This window comes from Electrophorus electricus, chromosome 3, assembly GCF_013358815.1.
Source record: "Electrophorus electricus isolate fEleEle1 chromosome 3, fEleEle1.pri, whole genome shotgun sequence".
In the NCBI taxonomy this organism is placed as follows: domain Eukaryota; kingdom Metazoa; phylum Chordata; class Actinopteri; order Gymnotiformes; family Gymnotidae; genus Electrophorus; species Electrophorus electricus.
The window spans coordinates 18,334,994-18,350,206 of NC_049537.1; positions in this window are offsets into that span (position 1 = coordinate 18,334,994).

Consider the following 15,213-nt stretch of genomic DNA (forward strand, 5'->3'; position numbering starts at 1 on the left):
GATTGAGGATGATAACCTGATGTGAGACGGATTGCAACACTGACTTGTTCAAAGAAAGCAGTCCATACCGAGTACATGAATTGTGGCTCGCTGTCATAGAGTATGTCTTTTGGTATGCAAAAGATTCTAAAAACCTGAGAAAATAGAGCCTTCATGGTCTGAAAAGCTGTGGACAGAGTGGCAAAATGGCACTTCTCATGAGAATCTGCCTACAACAGTCAGAATTGTGGTGTAACCTTGTAATTTAGGGAGGTCTGTTGGTACAGGGTCAATGCTTTGGGGGTCTTACACTGCGAATAGATGGAGCACGACAACACAAGTCTGTGAATGTCTCCCATCAGTAATGGTTTATAATAAGTAGCTGAGTTTGTGTCTTCCCAGGATCCTCTTGGGTGAGGGAGGGGTAACACTATGCAATTGGATGGTCATGAAACTGGTCTGGAACATAGATTTTACTGATGAGGGCACTGACTATGAACTTCTACATTATTTAGTGTCTGCTCAGTCTCCTAATCGAGCTCCCATTGCACTGAAGCAATAGTAAAACTGGGAGGAAGTATATTCTCTGGTTCTGATTCTGGTGTACTGCTCTCACTTTCCTGAAATACACTAGAGAGAACATCAGCTTTAGAATTCCTAGACACTGGGCAGAAAGTCATGTTAAATGTTAAATGTTAAAACAAAACCTCAAAAAAAAAAAAGTCCAATGGGCCTGTCGGGACTTCCCCCAAAGTCAGTCTTTTAGTAGTACGCAGGTATTCCAATTTTTTTGTAATCGGTTATAACAGTCAATGGACAGTTGGTCACCATTCTTCTAGAGTGAGCTTTATAGCCAACAACTCACAATCTTCAATACTGTAATTCTGCTCTGCTAGAGTGAGTTTGTGCAAGTAAAAAGCCACTGGATGTAACTTGGGAGGACTCCCAGTGCATTGTCAGAGGCCCTTACCCCAATTTCAGATGCATCCACTTCAACCACAAATGGATCCAATGGGTCAGGATAATGGAGCACAGGAGCTAATATGAAAGAGGTTTTAAGGCTGTTGAAGGCTTCCTCAGACCATTTTAACACCTTGACAGCCCCCTTAAAGAGGGCAGTGTGAGGGACTGCAATAGTACTAAAGTTATGTTAAAACATTGATAAAAAATATCAAAACCCCAAAACTGCTATAACTCCCTGATGTTGGTGGGCCTAAGCCTCTACCTTACCATCATCCTTAGTAACTCAGCTATTGCTGATCATGTATCCTCAACAGGAAACTGAGTTTATGTGAAATTCACATTGTTCACCCTTAATGCCACAATTCCCTTTCGCTAGTGTTGTGATCTCCCTAGTAACCCCGTCTTATATCGTTGTTTTGATTAGCTTCCTCATTCTGTTGTTGCCGACCCTCATTTGGTTTTCCCTGCCTTTTATTGTTTTCATCTGTTCCATGTTTCTTTCTCGTCTGTCTTGTTATTTAAACCCCATGTTTCCTTAGTTGCATTGATAGTCATTGTATGAAGCCTGTCTTTGTTTTATTCATGCAGACTTGTTGTGTTTATTGTTCTAGTCCCTGTTTATACATGCCTTTTGTTCGTAGCCTGTGTTCCTTGTTCTAGCCTGTGTGTTTTGGGTCATTTTTCCTGATTCCCTGTAGTTCTCAATTGTGTTTCTGTCTGTTCATTTATTTCTAGGTTTCATGTTTTGTTTTCTTTTTTCTGATCATATACTCCAGATCTGTTTGTTTTGGTGCCCCATCTCTGGACTGTCATTACAACCCTGTCTTTGGATTTCCTCCTAATAAATTTTGCTCATCTCAGTGCCTGTGCCTGCATCATTATTGCTCCACATAATGACTAGCCTACCAAGGACGCAGTGATGGAGTGAGATTCTGTTTTGTGGTTTTCCGTGGTGATAAAACTGGTTGTTTCTAAGCAGTCTAAATTAGTCACATCCCAATGCTACCAAGCCAGAGAAAGCAAATCCCCTGGCACCCTGGGTACAAGGGCATCTTATCATTCCTGGAAAACTTTAAAGAAAGATTCCTCATTGATCGGTGATGAGGAGGAGAGCCTCCTTGGGTCTACTCGTCTTGATCAATGCTACAGGAAGGAGCGACCTTTAGAGCAGGACATGGCTAGATGGAAGAAAAATGCAAAAAACCCATTTCTTGGTACTTGGCTAGTGCCACAGTGAGTTTTAATAGTGGAGTTGAGCCTTGGGAGCTCAGTGTCCCAATGTCCATATCTCCAGCCACTCTGCCTGTTCCTGTTCCCAGCATAGTTTATGCCACCCAACCTTGTTCCCGGCATAGAAGACATCACCCGAATTCCTGTTCAAGGCTTTGTGGACACAGCCTGAACTGTGCCTTGACCCAGGCCTATTCCTGCACCTCACACCAGGCCTGTTCCTGTGGCCATGCCTCTGGACCTTCCGCTGCTGACCTGCTGGACTCACCACCACTGCTGAACGCTGCCGTGTGTGTTCCCATGGACACGCCTTCAGACCTGCTGCCGGTAAACACCTCAGCACTTCTGGACCTGCCTCCTGTCAACTCAGATTCATGGTTCTCACCTGTCCAACTCCAATCTGTGTCTGCTGTTACATCAGTCACCCTGCCTCCAGTGTCTCCTGTTCTGCCTGCCACATTGTTTTTTTCTGTCCCCTGTGCCTGTTTTTGTTCTTGCACCCAATGTTGTGTCTGTGTCTATGCCACACTGCATAGGCTCTTCACTCTGGTATTCGTTATATTTTTATGCATTAAATTTCACTCTAGTTAGGTTGGCCTGCTGGATTATTTGGGTCTGCGGTTTCTGAGCATTTGGTCAAAGGCAAATAGATACAATGATGAGCCAGTACAGTGTCAGCTCTGCATCCCTGCATGAAAATTCTGTAAGCACTGTTGAGGCTGTTGCGGAAGATTACTATCAGAGCTTGCTCGTATCATCAATTCCCAGCAGTGAGTGTCTGGAAGTCATGAGCATACTAGCTACTGAATGGTTACCCTGCCATAGTTTCAGCAAGAGCTCTTCACAGGATCTTCCTTCATTGTGATGTTCAAAACTGCCTTGAACTCCACAAAAAACTACTCATATTTAATTAGGTGGAACACTTATCGGGACCCCTATCATCTGATTTCCTGACAGGGATCATCACATCAGCGTTATCAACAGGAGTGGGAGAAACAGGTGAGTTGAACACAAGTTCAGTAATGCATTTACATTTACGGCATTTAGCAGATGTTCTTATCCATAGCAACTTACAAAAGTACTTTGTCATTTACTCATAGAATACATCCTAGCCAGTACAGTAGGTTGGAGTCCAAGACATCAATGAACTAGAATACTGTTGAAATACAGGGATCAATACTGATGCCTAGAAGTGCAAAATACATAAGCTCTATCTCAGACAATGATAAGTGCAAGAAATAATACCCTACAATAAGTACTAGTTTCAGTTATTCAACATAAGGTCAGTGGTAATTTAAATATTCCACAAATAGATGGGTCTTCAGTCTGCATTTGAAGACTACCAGGGACTCTGATGTCTGGACTGCAAGCGGAAGTTTGTTCCACCATCTAGGAGCCAGGACAAAGAATAGTGTTGATGCTTGTACTCTATGAGACTTGAAGCATGGTATTTGAAGCTGAGCCATACTTGAGGTTCAAAATACTCGAGGTATTTGACCATTGACATCATGTATGCAGGGGCTGGTCCAGTTTTTGCTTTGTAGGCAAGCATCAAGGTTTTAAATCTGAGGCATGCAGCTACTGGAAGCCAGTGAAGGGAGCACAGTAGTGGAGTGACGTGTGAACTTTGGGAGATTGAAGACCAGTCATGCTGCTGCACCTTTTACTGTATCAAAGGCTTTTGTAAGGTCCAGAAGAATCAAGAAACATGACAGTTTGGCAGCTTTAGCAGCATGAAGTTTCTCCATCACTACTATAAGGGCTGCATCTGTTGAATATGCTGGTTTGTGGCCAGACTGATTGGGATCATGCAGCTGGTTCTGGGTAAGGAAAAGAGATAATTGATTGTAAACTTCTCATTCAAGGGTTTTTGAGAGAAAAAAGTAGTAGTGATGAAGAAAGTGATACTGGTCTGTAATTGGTTATGTTGGAGCCATTGAGTGTGGCCTTCTTGAGGACTGGTAGCCCCCTGGCAGTTTTGAAGACAGTTGCTTACATGTCCAGAGGATAAGGAGTTGTTGATGATGACAAAGATGGAAGGAAGCAGATCTCTTGAGATCGTCTGGAACAGCGTGGAAGGAATGGGATCCAGCGCACATGTAGTCAGATTACTTGAAGACAGGTGTTGATGAATTTCATCTGAGGAGAGTGGACAAAAAGAAGCCAGAGAGTTGGATGTAGGCAAATGCAAATGCAGGCAAATAACTGATAGAGCTGGGATTTTTGCTCAAGTTGTTGCTGAGTCAATGATTTTATAGACCAAGTGAAACTCTTGGGCAGTTTTTAACATTGCCCCAGTAACTGTCCTTGGGATGAAACCGCCTTAGCTATTGAGTTGGAATCTGCCATCTGCATAGTTGGTGAAATATTCTGTAACGAGTCTGAAACAGGCAGATGCTTGCTGATGTGAATAGACAAAGCTTTACTGATTATGGGAAATCTAAATACATAGTCAAAAGCAGGCAGAAGTTACAATGAGAAAAAAAAACACCAGCAGAAGTACCATGGGGTAAATTCATAAAACATAGAATAAACAGAACTGGGTCAAAAATGTTACCAGAAACAGATATAGGAGAAACTCTGAGTATGCAGAGGTATAAACAGTGGCAATACTAGGCAATAGGTATAAACAGTGACATTTATTGCCAAACAGCATTGATTAACAAGTGCAAATGGCTTATGACTGACTTTCTAAAAGCACACAATACTCCGACACTGTAGAGAAACCTTAGAAAAGTCCAATACAAACTCCTCCAGACTTTATGCTGTAGTCAAAGAGGTATTTGCAGGCCAGGTATAAATTAATGTAAGAGATTCTTTGCCAAAACTGCCAATTCAAAATTAATTTTGCCAATTCAAATTTGCCAGTTCAAAAGACATTAATGTAGTCAGGCCTCTACAGAAAGCCACCAGATACAAGGATTTGTTACAAAGCCCCACCGACTGAAAGCCGAATGAGTCAACCTTGTTCAAATGGGTTTTTTTTTGTTTTTTGTTTTTTTTAATGATTAGTATTTTCTACTGCAGTAAATTGTAGATGAACATTGTCTCATGCCATGTAGGGAGAAAGCATCTGATACCAAGATCTGAAATTCAACAACAGACTGATATGTTTCACTAGTTTATATATCAATTTTGTGTGGGGGTGGTCGGGTGTAAATTTAGACAGGTCCCTGTCTGTGGGGACTTTCAATATGACCTGTAGAAGAATAAAGAGGTCAGGAGCTTAGTGTCATAGACCAAAACCCTGGCTCTCAGTAACTAACAGTTGCTATGTGAGCTTCACCAAGCACTACTCCATTCCATTCATCTTTCACTAACTGGGATAATGTAGGACCTGTGAGACATGCTGCTGCTGAGAATGATCTAGCACATGCACATATGCGATACACATGCAATGATCTAGATCTCCAGGTTTATTTCAATCATTGTTAGGTTGCCTCAGTATGAATACCAAAGAAAATGTTTCCAGGCTACAGAAAACCTACAATTTATGTCCACTTCTTCCTGGAGTGCCAGAAGTTTTGCACATCAGAAATGAGCAATACAATCTCCAATAGTTTCATGCTGCTGGAACTACAGAGAAAAAATATTTTAATTTGAATTGTATCATAGAACAAAATCACTGTTAAATAATGACTGCAAAGATCATTTCAGCACACCTTTGCTGAGACCGTTAAGGTAAGCAGAGATTTCTTTAAATGTAATAACCTGGTGTGAATTCTGCCCTGCTGTCTGAATGATGTCTGACTGCTGGTGTGAATCACACATAGAATAGGGCAGTAGATGTCTCTGCAGGGGAAAAAATGTTGACATATATTTGAAATTCCAAAAATACCAGCAAACAGCTGGCTGACTGGAATGAAGTAATCATGTAAAAAATGGTCCTGTCCAGCTTTCACAGGTGCTGAGAGACACCCACAGAGAAACAGCTGTCTCACACAAAGTGAAGTAAGTGTTTCACTTTTCACTGGTTTATGCACTTCTTCAGGCCAACCCAAAATCTCAAAGGCTGAAAATAAAACTTTGACAGGTTTTTTTTATCTGATTAAGCTGCCTGAGCATTGATTACATCATGGAAAGTAAATACATGAAAACAGAACAGGAAAGAATCACAACCTTTAACAGACTATATGAAACAGGTCAGGACACATTACAAGAACCTTTCCATTGGGAACCACTGTTAGGTCACCGGCTGTGCTCCAGTTGAGCCTTATAAGTACTGCTTTCTGATGAAGCACTCAGCACTCAGGCCACAGATCCACACGTTTATCTATCAGAGAGATAACACTACAGAAAATGGCATTTTGTGAGCTAAAAGCTTGCCCCAAGTCTTTGAAAAAGCCATAATTGAACCACCAGATTTCTAGGAATGATATATCTCACTCCTTTAATGATGTCTGAAAATGTAGGACAGTCATCTTGAATCATCCCACACCACTCCTGCTGTCTTGTACCACCTTTGTGCTGTCACTCACTAGCAAAGACAGAGGCATCTTTAAAGATCCTCCTAACCCACTTCAGTGTGATATAAAATGACACAATATGCCTTCAGAATAAGAAATCATTGTGATTCAGGTAGGGGGATTTACAACACAGCCCCATCTTGTTGGCAGCAATATATACAGGTTGCAGGATCCTAGGCTCTGAATCCAATTTATGTACTATTGAAAAGCCAAAATGCAATATTAATTTACAATTTGTTATTAAAATGCCAAGATGTAATAGCTCTTAAAACAGAAGTGATGACCTTTCATTTGTATTAAGTGAAAATGTTTTTCTTCTCAAATATACCATTGTGAGGAATACAGCACATATAAATATATAAGGAAAAAAGTATTATGTCAGAATTATATGAGCTAGACACATTTATTTCCTTTATAATTTCCCCCATTTTTCTCTTGGTTTAGCCAGTGTAAGTCTAAGTAGCAGGAGCCTGGACGTATCACGACTGGCAGAATTATTGTTGGTTCCTCACTGTTGTTAAGAGCACTTTCACTGGCACTTGCCTAAATGACCTTTTACCCAGACAATGGCTAGGATGGGAAATGTATGTATAAACTTCTGCAAGATGGAATCAAATCTTAGTCCTTCAAACTAGAGTCCAAATCAATCTTTTGAGATGGGTCCTATGCGTAGACCATCTGTTTAAGCGCTGTTTGTAAAATACCATGTGCCATGTGGCCTCCTCAGTTCTGGCTCTGCACACTGCTGGCCAAATCCACCAGCTGCTCTTGCATTGAAAGATAAAACAATAAATGTTGGTAAGACCTATCTCATTGCTTTAAGTTTGCACATTCTTGCCATATTTCAGTGCCCAAATCATCTCATCACTTTTGTAAGATGATAGTAACATCTGGTGTTTTAGTCATTTCCAGCAAGCAACTATGTTTCCCCTTATCAAGTCAATGTTTAGGACAGGGAAACCCAGGTAGTGCTTCAGAAACCGCAGGCTCCATAACACTACTGAAACTTTGCCTTCAAAATACATCTTTACTTTATGAATGAGTTCTTCATTACCACAAAAACCAACCTAAATAATTGTGCTATAGCCCATGTCTGGCTATGGCCCATCAGCTGCAAGTTGAGTGACCCTTTACTTACGAGTTTAAGGGCACACCTTCAGCTGTAAACGGTGAAATTAGTTTTAAGTCAGTCAAATTTATAGTGCTTTTACATGTGTTGTCACTTTACAAATGTTTGAGTAATGGAGTAATGAGTAAACCAGTAGTGACAGCGGCAAGGAAAAACTTGGAAGTAAACTTTGGGAGGACTGAGCCTAAAGATGGAACTCTTCTGCTTTGGGTGGTGAAGTTAATAGACAGTCCATGCTTTATTCCATTATATAGAGTCCATGTATTCAGTTCAGTAAAGGTGTAGGATTCCCAACAACTGTGGTGCATCTAAGGTGCGCAAGCTGTTTTGGGTGGGTCAATTTTAAGAAGGACTTTAAATACATATTATGTAACAGCATACAGCTTTAAGTGTAAGAGTGTAAGAACATGCCCATGCAGCCCAAGTCAGTGTCAGTATATGTTCATACACCCTAAGTCAGCATCAGAACCTTAAGTCTTTTATCAGTGCATGAGGCCCTAAAACCTTCCTCAAAAAAGGGTGCTAAAAAAATTTAACTTGATTCTGACTGTAGCAGTCATTTTTTTGACTGCATTTTTTAGAAGCTTACTAACCAACAACTTAACAAATGGCCTTAACAACCTGAGCACTGAGAGCTCATCTCACATCTGAGAATGAACAGTGAAATGTGTGATATGAAAATGAAATGTGAAGGGAGCAATGTTTACTATGTAATCTCATTGTTATAATCAGGATACTAATCAGGATACACAGGTGGAGGTAGAGAGCTTGCTGTCATTGTTTACCTATGGCTTTATATTAGTGACAAATTCCAAGTCCTATCACCAAGATTATACATAACTACCACTCAAAATCTGCCCTCTTTTTGAATGACACATAATTTTTCCTTGATTCCATTTTCCCTGATAGATAAAACTTCAACCATAAGCCATTGGTAAAGGCATTGACTGAATGAATTTGACTGAAAGGAAATGGGTTATCCTGGAAGATCCATCATTAATAGCAAATTCATTAAACTGGACATATACAGTTTGTTGTTTCTGCCATACATATACTACCTGCCCTATAGCACAGACCTGATGGTCTGAGGCCAAAAGCATGCAACATAAAGAAAACACATGGAGACTCAAAAATGGCACTATGATTAACCACTTTCATAATTAAATATTGGTCACAGGATCTCAAAATCATGAGCCTAATGTGAGGGTGGACTTAAGCCAACACAGCACACAAAAAGCTAATTCACTTCCCTAAATAAATAGAAAAATAAAAGTACAACATAACTTCCCTAAGTCCCTAACAACAAAACAGGAGAAAAGGGCTAAATTAAATGGCACCCACCCCTACAGCTCTAAAGAAAGAAAATAGAAACAAATTTTTAAAAAATACAGTCACACTCTGAGGCACCTTAGTGCACAAACAATGAATTGTATGAAGGCTGTACTTCTCAGAGTCCTATAGGTAAAGCCTAAGCATAACTTTTCAAGGCTTCTTACGAAGCCATCAAACATCAAGCACCATCTCTAAAAGTCCTATTAAAAGAACTTGTCACACAGAGTTCAATACAATCTCATACTATAAGAACATACTACAAAGTATTAATTACAGTCTCATAAGGCCCTGTTGAAGAACCTACTACTGAGTATTTGGTACAATCTCATAAGGCCCTATTTAAGAACTTATTACCATGGCCACATGGTGTCTTGCTACTCAAGACACCATGCAGCTATAGCACATAGATATTTAACCAGTAGCTGGTGAGACCATCAACCAATCATCTTTTGATCCTATTGGGCCAGACACGTGACAGACCACGTGACTCCCGGATCTCCCGGATGACCTACAAAACAAAATTAAGCATAAAGTGGCACAAAACAAATACAAAACAGTGGTGGTGGTAACACTTAAACAAAAATAAATAATTTCACAGGGCATATTCCTAAGGTAATATGGAATTTTCTGATGACAAACAGTGGAGGTCTTCAAAACCATGAAATACCAATGTATTCAATTTTACAGGAATATTCATAATGACCAGCTCTAGTATTTGATACTGAGACTGGCTTTAAATCTCCTAGACTTTTTGATTCCCACTAACACTGGGCTTTGTATTAGCTTGGGTATTTATTAGTTTTTTCTAATACTAGTATTTTTGAGTGTGGTTGGGATGGTATGCCCCCCCCCGCAAAAAAATGTGTCCGTATTGATCACTTTGTCCCCCTTTGTGTCTGTGCCCATCCCCGTTAGTGTGTTTGTCCCTGTGTCTGTCGTCGTCCTGGTCCCTGTCCTTTCCCCCGCTGTCCTGCTCGCGCTGGCCCGTGGCGGGTTATCCAGTCCTTTAGCCTCGCCGTTTGGCATTGGTCTCAGGACCGCAGCCTGATAGGCTGGCGTGCCGGGAATCATGCCCTTGGAGGGGGGCTCTGTCATGGTGCACCCCCCCCCCAAACGTCACTGTGTGTGTTTGTCTGTATTGCCACGCCCTCTTGGGTCGTTCACCTGATCCTTGTTGTGTGTAATTGTCATGCGTGTATATAAATCTCATGTCTTATATTGAGGCTGTCAGTGTTTGAAACCATAGCCTGTGTGCTATGTCATAGTGTTACGTGTGTTAATAAACGTCTATGTTAACATGCCTCATCCCCGCAACCTGCTTAAGCCAGTGAACGTCACAGTGGTGAGAGTTGTTTATTGTGGTTTTTCTCACAAGTATGTTTTTCTAATGCCTCCCTCCAATAATTCTGACTTAGTCTGAATGTATGTATTAAATAATATGAGGCATTAAAAGACATGATTTAATTAGCTAAACAGATTAATTGCTCTCACGTTCAGTGAATCGCTAACAGATGCAAACATTACCAGAGAATTCTGTCTAGAACTGTGGCAGTAAAATATACTTGCTTGAGCTTATAGAAACAAAAAACAACAACAACAAAAAACAATAGAAAAACAAGAATAACAGAAACTTGTGTGTGGTCTTGTCTTGATAATCACATGATTTCAAAAGTTCAACATGAATGTTTGTAGAGGATATTTCAGTGAAAACGATTTGATAAATGATTAATTTATATGTAGAAGGACAGTGTACACAGCTCCATTCAAAAGCTCCCTTGGTCACGGGATGCCCCCCCCATGAGTCACGTGGTATGGCCTGCTGTGTGCAGGGGGGTTCACCCATGTTTGTAGCCACACCCCCGTGAAAGCACGCACCTGTACGGGGTTACGTGTTAATGTGTGTTTGTCTATTTAAACCCCCGTCAGTGCATGCCTCACTGTTGGTCATTGTTCGCTGATGTATGTAAGTGCATATGTATTTATTGTTGGATGTTACTATAGCCTGTGTTTAGTTAAATGTATAAGTCATGTCTGTTGTTATTGTTGTGTGTGAGTGCCACCGTTCTACATGTTTTGTTAATAAAAGTTTCACATCGAGGGAGTCTGTGCATCCTGCTCCACGCCCACCGGCACTCAGGCCAGTGACAATGTAACACCTTTTAGTGTCTGGTAAACAAATCTCTCAGCCACAGATGTCATGGAGCCACACATGACTTCAGTGCTACATGCAATCAGGTGAGAAGAAATAAGAGTAGGTGGGTAGAGCCATATTTACTTTTACCAGGATCATCTACAAACAAGAAATTGCCTGCATAAAGTATAAAGAATGTATCTTTCAGTCAGACACAACAGGCTAGAATTGTAGAAGGCAATAATGTGATTTCAATTGTTTTTCATTAACTGGGCCCTTTTTCAGCAACAATCACTCTGATATCAGTCAGTTTCTGCTACAGACACTTTTCATTATAACAGTCCCGAGTGTTCAGTGTTTAATTTGTGTGTTTTAGCCTTTCATACACAAATCTTTTCATTTGGAAGTAAAACCCAGATGGTAATTGGTTTCAATTGTACTTCAGGTTTTAGATCCTTGTCTTGAAGTGTAAACCAATGGGTCTTCTCTGGTAAATAAATACTAATGAGACTGTTGTATCATTTAAGTTGATTTAAACTGAGTTAATACTGAGTTTTTTACAATTATCAGAGACTGTGGTTTGCAGGGAGCTGAAAATTGTCATGGGTGCCTTCCAGTTAAAACGCTTTCATATAAAGTGACCAAGAAGAAACAAAAGGTTTTTTTCTAATTGAACCTCTTGAAATACATAGCATTATAAGGCAAGCTGTTTTTATTCCAGTTTTTTTTAATGCATTTGTACTTTTTAACCTTTAAACCTGCCACATCAGATAATCACATGTAGGTAAAAGTGTACATTATTCACACACTTCTCTCTTCTTCTTTTCAATTAAATCCAAATTGATTAACATTTTCTACTCAATTTTTTACAACATGCATTGCCCTAACTCAGCTTTACAAAATTATATATACAGTGAAGCTGGGTCGAGGCCACTACTAACCAACCCAAGGGGACATTGGCAAATTCTATTTTAATTACTGTAGTGGTTTGAATACTTTTAATAGATTGTCAATTACAATGAATAACATTACAGCACCACCCTGATTAACAGGGAAAATGTAGTAATTTTATTTAATTTATTTAATTTATTAATCAATTTATTAATGATTAATAGTTCAGTCTCAACTCATGAAAGTTGCCAATTCGATAAGTGATTATTCTCATCTACTAAATATTAGAATACCACCCCTCTCACAGGTGTAATAACTAAGGTATGTTTATTGAATAAGCAGAGATAAGAAAAACATGCACAACAATCACTGAGTAAGATTCTACTAATGACCAGAACTATTGAGTTGACTAGAACACTGTCCTAACAGGCAACCAAGTGAAATTTAACACAAATTTGTGGTGGATGGAGGTAGCTAATTAGGCTAATAAAAAAAAGAGATAAAGAAAAATGCTTTAACCAGCCTCTGGGAATGACAAACTGGGTAATCTACTTATTGACCAAACAAGACCAACAGAGCAAACATATTAATCAATGAAAATTTGTGATGCAAGCATACTTGGAATCTAAAAGGAAGATTAGGGAAACAAGGGCCAGGCTTTGTGGCACAGTATAAGGGAAACTACGCTAATTGTGGTGCTGGGGGAGCCTATATCACAGCCGAGAGGAAAGAGTTAACCAACCTAATTTGTTTAATAAATGATAGTTACTGTTGATACCAACTTGTAATGTTAAAAGGAAATGCCGGTTCTTATGACTCGCTGGTGTTCGACCCTGTTGAACTGACTGAGGTCAATGACAGTGAAGGGACCAGGATTCTTTGTCCAAAGGATTGGATCTTCAGAGCTGGCTCATACACAGGCAGATCTTTCCAAAGCAGGAACTTGGACCCGTTACCGGCAGTACAATAGAAGTTGTCATGGACCGCTCCTCCCCCACAAGTCATGTGGTATGGCCTGCCGCATGCAGGGGGTTTGTTTGTTTGTTTGTAGCTACACTCTCCGTGAGGGCACACACCTGTACAGGGTTTAAGATATTATGTGTTTGTATGTTTGTATGTTAAACCACTGTCAGTGTGCACCTCCCCGTTGGTCATTGTAGCCCTGTAATGTGAATGTAGATGTTATGCTTATGTGTATCATCTTCAGTTTCATGTGAGTTATCCATGTCTATTATAAAGTTATGCTATCCGGGAATGTTATGTGAGTGCCACCGTTACTGTCTGTGCTGTATGTAAATAAATGTCACTGTCACCATCGAGCGAGTCTGAGCATCCTGTTCCATGCCCAAGGGCACTCGGGCTAGAAGTCTGGTCTGAATTAACACATCCAGACAAATTTGCTCACTATAAGGCACAATGCGCAAATTCTGACAATACACACTAATGATAAGAAATGTTCTTGCAATGGAGAGAGGAATTTCTCTAGGAATAAAGACAAATAAAGAAAATCATACATAAATACCCATTTCTGCCTCCTGGTCTTAGAATGAAGTTTGTAAACAAACCATGGGATGGGTAGAGGAATTGGATAATCAATTTATTTACTTTATTAATTTCTAGAAGTTACAAACTACTAATATATATCATATTTATATTATAATAATATAATTTAATATATTGTCAAATTGGTTCATATAGAATTTCTGGTGAACACAGCTAGGAGTGATTAACAATTTGTTTACAATATGCATGAGGTAAGCAACATACAAATTAAGTAAACTGGGTGAATAATCCAAATGAATAAGGAACAGATAATACAGAATAATAAACAGAATAATGCAAAAATTAAATACTTATAAAGTAACAAAAGCAAACATCTGGTTGATTATTATTTGACATCATAGTAGGTTAAATGGAAAGTTGTTACTTTGTGAATCTGTGGGATGAGAAAAATCAGTTGCCCTGGTAGACTAATGGAATTCATGGTCAAGTGTCTTGAAATATAACTAGACTGGTAAACTTTTCTCCTTCTTATTCAGGGGTTTATGGCATGAAAGGAGAGGGGGTTGAGAGTCAGAATGCTTGGCCATCTTGATAGCTAGGCAATTTATGGCTTTGTTGCTCAACCTCATAGCACCAGTGGGTGGAGGGCTTGGTTTGTGGCCCAGGGGTTGGAGAGAGCCCCCCTTTGACCAGGTCAAAGTTTTATCAGGGTAATAATTTGTAGTCTATCTTCACTAGATTAAAACTTATATGAGATGCTTATAAGATTTATGAAACTACTAAGAAATGTTTGTCATAGATTATTCAGTGATATCCAATTAGTAGTTCAATTTAGAGTCCACACAGTGAACAACTAAGCACAATCTTAGTCTTATCTCTTCTTTAAGCTATTATTTATTCAGCTAGTGGAACTGTATCATTAAATCATATCTTCAGTGTCCACACTATGCTTTTTATTTCTTCTTTAATATCTCCTTTAGCTTATATTACTTTTCTTGTAGTCTTATCTGCTTTGCAAGATACCAGCTGTTTAAAGAGATGTACAGCTCAACAAAATCCATCTTAGCTGGTTCTGATAGGTTGCATCTGGATAATACAGTTGTTCAATCTAAACCCATGGACTGTCCTAACTGACCTTTTTTTCCAAACTGCTCTGCATCATGAGTGAGCTACTTAATGTAACAAGGTAGCAAACCATGTGACTAGGTAGCAGAATATGGCCAATCAGTGGTAGCACACATGACACAAGAACAGCTGTTACCATTGGTTCATTTGCAGTTATATAATCTGACCAGCAGTGCTCTTGCACAATCATAGCAGAACTAGAACAACACTGCATATTCATCAGAGCAACAGACCTTCTCAGATCAACTCTTATAATAACTTATTTTATCTTTAATTTAACTTTTTAATTTGAACTCATGTGTGTTTAGCAGTATTAGCATGATTTGCACAGATATACATATATACAATATTGCAAATGTGTAAGTTTCTAAAAATCACAGTAATATTTTGCATTGTTTGTAGAAGCTGCTTTAATGAACTATACATTGCGCAATATGAGGAGCACTGCCTGTAAAGGTGTAAAA